The sequence below is a fragment of the Nothobranchius furzeri genome, chromosome 8 (assembly GCF_043380555.1).
Source record: "Nothobranchius furzeri strain GRZ-AD chromosome 8, NfurGRZ-RIMD1, whole genome shotgun sequence".
NCBI classification, from domain to species: domain Eukaryota; kingdom Metazoa; phylum Chordata; class Actinopteri; order Cyprinodontiformes; family Nothobranchiidae; genus Nothobranchius; species Nothobranchius furzeri.
Window position 1 is genome coordinate 57931911 of NC_091748.1, and position 7229 is coordinate 57939139.

Here is a 7229-nt window from a genome sequence, read left to right on the forward strand (position 1 = left end):
ATGATGGGAAATCCATGTTGTCAGCATATACCCATAGTTTGTTCATTTAGAAACTATAATTGCACCTTCCACCTTATTTGCAGATGATACAACTTTTTACCATTCAGGAGATAATGTTGAGCAGATGATAGAAGTGATACAGAGATGAAAAAAGTTAAACTATGGTTTGATGGGAACAAACTATCATTAAACAGTGATAAATCATGTTTTACGATATTTAGTAATGCATATTCAAGTGATGAAATTTTATTAAATATAGATGAGGTTAATATTAAAAGAGTTAAAGAAGTCAAGTATCTGGGAGTCATCATTGATGAAAAAATGTCTTGGAAGCTGCATATAAACAGTGTCAAAACTAAAATATCTAAAACTATTGCACTGTTACATAGAGCAAAATGGTTGCTTGATAATAATTCACTATATTTGTTATATAACTCACTGATCATACCGTACCTGAACTACTGCATTGAAATCTGGGGAACAACATATAAAAAATACACAAATTCCATTTACATCTTACAGAAAAAAGCAATAAGAATAATCACAAGGAGCAACTACAGAGATCCATCCAATCCATTATTTATAAAATTAAAAACATAGAAATTCTATGATCTGGTGGACTACATTATTTTAAAATGTATGTATAATACAAACAAAAGGAACGTACCTGCAGGATTAATCAAAAGATTTTCAAAAAGACATAGCAAATATGATTTAAAAGGACATGAATTATTTAACATACCTAGACATCGGATACTCGTAGAGGAACATTGTGTGTCCATATATGGAGTTAAATTGTGGAATAAATTAAATACTGAAATCAAGAATGCAAAAACAATATTGATTTTCAAAAAAGAGATAAAAAATGAAATGATTAACTTATATAGATCTGTTACATAAATGTGTGAGGGGAAGGGGGTTGGGGGGATGAAAGGAAAAATAAAATAAAATAAACTAGTATGTATTCATATGTGTATATATGTATGTATATAGATCTATAACTTAATGCTTCTTTCTGTGTAAATTTTCTTTTTTTTTCAAATTCATGGGTTGAGATTGTGTCGGCCAACAAGTCCAGGAACTATATTGTTCAATTTGTTTAAGAATCATATGATTATTTCATTTGTATTAATGTTTTTTTAGTTAAAAGGGGCAGACAACATAAGTTTTTCTTCTTTCTGTCCCCTTTTTCATTTTGGCTTGCAGCAATTTAGTTCTGTATTTTTATTTTAATGTCAATAAATGAAAATAAAAGATTGAAAAAAAAAATGAATGCAGAGAAAATGTTTAGACCTTATTCAGCCTGATCCTGCAGGATTGACGGTTGTCCCTGGCTCTGCCTCCTTCTTAAACCTGTTTCACATAGAATGTGGCACGAGGCCGCATGGATTTCGCACTGACTGCGGTTTGTGTTCAGAAATCTGCTCCCACAAGAGCACCTGATGATAAGAAATACTGACACAATACGTTTAAACGTAGACCTGTAAAAAAAAAAAAAAAAAGCAAAAACTGGCAAATTTAATACAACATGTGTTTTATTTTAAAATAAACTGGATGCACCTGGCTGAAACACGTCTCACTTCCTGTCTGGCTCAGATAACTTCTTCAACTTCATGACTATCCATGCAGAAGCTTTCCAGAGCTCCACATCCAAATCCACGCTGCGCCGTAGCCGGTATGAATGTTCTGATTGGACTCAGTGATGAATGATCGTTGTGGAAACCACATGGAAACCAAACCACATCCGCTGGGGAGCAGGTCCAACAAAACGGTCACCTGAGCGTGGAAAACGCACAGATTACCCAGATGTGAACACAGTTAACCTAGCAGATCTGAGCCGATCCAGATGTGAAAGTCCCATTGGACCTCTGCAGGACATCAAGTCACTGACTTGTGCCGGTGACTTGATGTAATCCGCTGGGTTTACTTACATAGGAAACATAACTGATAACTCAATTATCAAATGTCTTGAGACAAACTTTAGTAGGTTGTGTTAAAAACAAAAAAGTGAAGCTCCTGTGGGAGATGTCAAACTATAAGGCGCTTTGTGTCAAGATTATAATCTTTAAAAGGTCATACCCAGGACTGCAAAAGACCATCTCAAAATAAAAAGTGCAAAAACAAAAGAAAGAAAAGTTTCAAAAGGTGCTGAGAATAAATTAAAGATACAGAGAAGATGCGGATAGATTTGAACCCCGAGGATAATGTGCAAAAACTCATTTTACTGCAACGTTTTGAGAAGATGCTGAACTTACTGGGGAGCAAAGTGTATCAGGTGTATGTTTTTCTGAACACCCTGTTCCTCTGTCATATATGGAGACTACAATTTGAACCTTCATCAGCCCTGAGGGGAAGGAAAAGGTGCACACCCACTGATTTATGTAGCGTACTTGAGCATGTTGTGCTTGTGTAACTGAGGAGCAGCTAAGTGAATCAAAGGTGAAAGATCCTGTTGTTTTTCTGAGCTGAACGCCACAATGTTTAAAACACTCTAAAACAGGCAAATCAACAACGTGGGGAGGTGGCTGGAGAGGATAATCCAGGAATGTTTTGTCTTCCTAAACTCATGACCCTTCCCCTCTGTGGATTCAGCCTTACTTGCACAGAGCTCTTACACACACCCACATGCATGTGCGCACGCACGCACGCACGCACGCACACACACACACACACACACACACACACACACACACACACACACACACACACACACACACTGAGGCTTTTGCTTTGTGACTCCTAGGGCTGCTAATTACTGAGCTTTGCACATAGATAAAGGAAAGATACTCTCTCCATTCAATTGTTTTAATCCCCTTGTTTACAGGCTGCAGCAGGATTGACATCAGGGAGACTGTGCAGGAGTTTCTTCTTCATCTGTGTGACATTCAGAGTTTGTAACGATGCAAAAAATGTAAATGACCAGATGGAAAATCAGTCCTCATACTTCCATCTGAAATAATTTACTTGATTACAAGTCAAAAAGACACATTTATGCAGCTTGTCCCTAACAAATGTGCGTTAGGACATGAGGGTCACTTAAAGAATTAAACATATTATTTCACTCGTTAAACTACAAAATGCTCAAGATTCTTTCAAAGTACCACATTATGAGCAAGTGAGTTTCTTTGTAAAACTCTCCAAAGGTCGTCTCAGTCTTTATAGCCATAACAGTCACTGGCAGGGTCCTAGGTTAAAAAAAAACTGTTGGATCAGGAATTTTTTCTGAAAAGGGACTATTTACTGCAGATAACAGATTGGTAAACCATTTAAAAACCACACCATGGCATAAATTTATAAAACATATTTAAAGTCATTGGTTAAGGGATTAAAGACTATCTCAGGGATTGTCTTAATCCTGCTTTCAGATTGTCCTTGTAGAGAATACCACCTCTGTAGGTGCAAGAGATTGGAATTTCCTTATTCCAGAAAAGATTTACAATTCTTCATTTACAAGCTGACAAACTCCCACACCCTCACAATGCTGTCAAAATCACTTTAGCTCCCCTCACTTGCCTATTTGGTCAAATTTAATCCTATTTATTCCCAAGATTGAATCCCATTGTTCCTGTTTGATATTTGGAATATGTGAATTGGTTTTTATTTTTGGTGCCACCTATTGAGTTGAAATCGTAGTACAGCCGAGTGGTGCTGCATGTGTGCACTCACAGAGCTGCACCGTAGGTAGGTTAGTGGGATGAGAAGCTGTTGACTCGACCTCCTCTGCACCCACAGACAAAGGAGAGACGTCGGTGTTGTGCACGGCACCTGAGAAGAAGTGGGACAAGTGTTAGGAAAGGCATGTGTTTGCCGCCAGTTGGCGTCAGACATCGTGACTACCATAAAGAGATCTGTTTTGACTAGATTCCACCACCCTTAGTCCTTCAGACCTGTGACATTTAATCTGACTAAGACCTCATTTACTCTGTTCACTGGGCAACAACATTCCTCAGATTAACAGCAAGCCTGCTCAACGAGCTCTTAGCTGAGCAGAGCAGCGTGCACCTCTCTACCCAAGCATGCAAACCAAAGCCCAAGGTGATGAATAATCTAAGTACGTTTCCAGTGTGAGCCAAAATCTCTCAGGTTCAGGCTACCACACGTATGCTGGATGGAAAAAACCTTACAGGGTTTGTTTGCAGTCCATCAGTGGGGCAGGTTTTATTGTGAGGATATTTGCCATGCAAATCCAGAACTGCATGTAGGCAGGCAGGCACGTTCCTCTCTGGCTGCAGGGAAGTGGATGAGGGGAGTGTTTACGCTCCTTTTTGACACGGGGAGGTTTTGTTTAGCCCATAATCTTGCTGATCTATGACAATGTGGTGAGAAAAATCAGATGGAAAATGAACAGTGATCATAAGACAGTTGCACATAAATCCTGTTTGGAAGTTCTACTTGAGTTCATTGATCCACATTCACATGTTTTATGTACACTCAACAAAAATATACACACAACACCTTTGTTTCTGCTCTGATTTTTCATGAGATGGACTTTAAGATCTAAAATTCATTCCAGATACACAATATTACCATTTCTCTCAAACATTGTTCACAAATCAGTCTAAATGTGTGATAGTGAGCACTTGTGCTTTGCTGAGATAATCCATCCCACCTCACAGGTGTGCCACATCAAGATGCTGATCCAACATCATGAGTAATGCACAGGTGTACCTTATAGTGCCCACAATAAAAGGCCACCCTACAGGCCACCTGTAACAATGAATTTTAGATCTTTAAGTTCATCTCATGAAAAATCGGAGCAGAAACAAAGGTGTTGTGTTTATATTTTTCTTGAGTGTAGATTCAACAAATGTACTTTCACTTCAGGGCATGAAATAGAAAATATATTTTTACTTGTTATTTCCTGGATAAGAAAACAGCAAAATAAATAAATAAATAAATAAATAAATAAATAAAATGCAATTGTCATTGAAAATATTTGTCCACTAAACTAAAGAAGTCTTTTGATATGTGATGAATAATTCACTTTTAACCATTTTACTAAACTGTTTCCGAAATATTTGAGATGCTGTGGGGAGTATAGACAACAAACAGAGCAGTACCTAATTTTTCAATCGTTTCCTCTACAAATTTATTTAGATGTTTTTCATCGTCATTCGTGTGTTGTTGTGTGATCATTAACATGCCTCTTATAATAACAGAACGTTTGAGAGAGAAGCAAGAAGACCCCAAGAAAAGTGAATTACAGAAAATTAAATTGTCAAATGCCTAACATAACATTATATTAAAAAGAAAGTCACCCACAGATCAACTTTTTTTTCCTGATAAACTAGATAAATATGTGTCTAATCGTGCTGCAGACACGTGTAGTCAATAATTTTGCACTTTAGTGCGTTTTAGGTTAAATTTAAAATTTCTGCCTAAAACTGTCAGTACTGTGCTGTTGTCAGGTAAAAACTCTGCACTGCAGTTGAATTTAAATCTGCCATCGCTAATGGCTAAGAGGCACCCTTAGCTGGTACGATATGATGTCACAGCGTCGTTGTGAGTCTCTGTGTGTGTATTTGTTAGCGGCTCCGCCCTCTCTGTCTGCTAGGCAACAGCATTTGTTGCATTTTTCAAACAGGAAGTGGGAGTGGAGTAATACTCTGGTAGGAGGTGACTTGCTCTTTAATATATCAAAAAGGTCAGTAGCAGCAGTCATAAAACAGACATAATTCTGCTGCAGATCTCACTCTGAAATACCTCAGAAGCGATTTTCAAAGATGTTTCATTGCTGTTTCCACAAATGCAACTTATTGTGACACAAACATGGTCCAGAAACAGAGATCTCTTGGATAAACTGAGGCAAGGTGTTAAACCATTTATTGCCTGATAAATCCAAATTTCCAACTCAGATTCTTTTCCAACAGGTTTTTAAATAACATTCGACTAGTTGTCAGCGCACAGTTCAAAGGTAATCAGTTTTAATGACGTGGGGATACATTGGTGCAACATATTGGTGGAACTTGAACAATTAGAATATGGTGCAAAAGTCAAGTTTATTTCAGTAATCCATCTTAGACTGAGAGACCACCTAAAGGCTCAGGTACCCTTTGCAGGTGGTTTGGATTCATTACCTGATTAGAGACCTTGAGTGTAGAATATTGAAACTTCACAATGTTCCAATCGTCTGAGATTTAGAATGAGGAGTTTTCTTGAGCTGTGAGCCATAATCATCACATTTACAACAAAGAAAGGCTTAAGATATCTGGATTTGCATGAAATCAGTCTGTCTCATACATTACTGTCACCTTTTAAGTTGAATTTCCAAACAACCCTCTAGTTTTAGTGTTTAAGATTAAATGGTAATGCTTCATTTTGACACAATAAATAGCTGGACTCGTATTTGCCTGGTCTGTTATCCATGCTGCCGGAGCCGCTCCGGATCCGGTTCCCGGTGCAGCAGGAGCAGGCGGCCGTGTGTTCCGGGTTTTCCCGCAGACCGAGTGTGGCCCAGCTGAGGTGACTGGCAGGACTTGTTTACTGCTGGAGAGACTCGCAGAAAGAGAGAAGGAACGGGGGAACCTGGGGGAGAGAGCCGTCTCTATCGAAACGCTACGGGAATACAAGTTTTTAACACTTGACCCACCTTTTTAAGTTCTTTTTTACCTCATCTTTTTATTTCACTATACGGGATACTCACTTTGTGAGCGTGTTTTTATTATTTTAACTCCGATGCTGAAACCTGGTTTGTTTTGGATTAGCCTGCTAGCGTTAGCTGTTTCCCCCCAACAGCTAATCTGAGAAAAGCGACGGGCGGCAGCATGCGTGGAGAGTTCTCCACTTAACGGATACGTGCGGGTTCAACACGGATGTTATTTGATATTTCCCCCCTCTCTTTGTGCATCTGGGGAAAAGGGTACCGTTCAACCCCCGAAGTTGGTTCCCCTTCTCCTGTTCGGTTCTGATGCGTTAGTGGCGTGGTGGTCAGCGGGGGTGAACGGGGTTCAGAGGAAGGTCGGTGTGTCGGAGGAAAGCTGCACGTTTTTCCTGCCGCAGAGTTTCCTGGGATGTAATTCTCTCATCGGTCTTAAAAAGGAGGGAGCGAGAACTTCACGAAGGAGCGATCCAGTTGATCCGCAACTTTCAGCTCGTGTCTGCGGGAGGAGCAGAAGACTCGAGCATCTGTGCAAAAACAAAACAAGTCAAAGCTAAGTGGACCTTACAACTGGACCTCCAGGCTGTTTTCTCTCGACTTAAACGGAACTTCAGACAGAGGAACATGGACT

The 7229-nt window shown here is 39.2% G+C and overlaps 1 long non-coding RNA gene across 1 annotated transcript; it reads right to left on the reverse strand.

Moving 5' to 3' along the window:
* Positions 1 to 305: 305 nt before the first annotated feature.
* LOC129167823 (uncharacterized) lies at positions 306 to 4396 on the reverse strand. Its single transcript, XR_008566172.2, has 3 exons — positions 4125 to 4396; positions 3667 to 3765; positions 306 to 1776 (listed from the first exon to the last, which is right to left on the reverse strand). It is a non-coding gene; the product is annotated as an uncharacterized lncRNA (long non-coding RNA).
* Positions 4397 to 7229: the final 2833 nt, after the last annotated feature.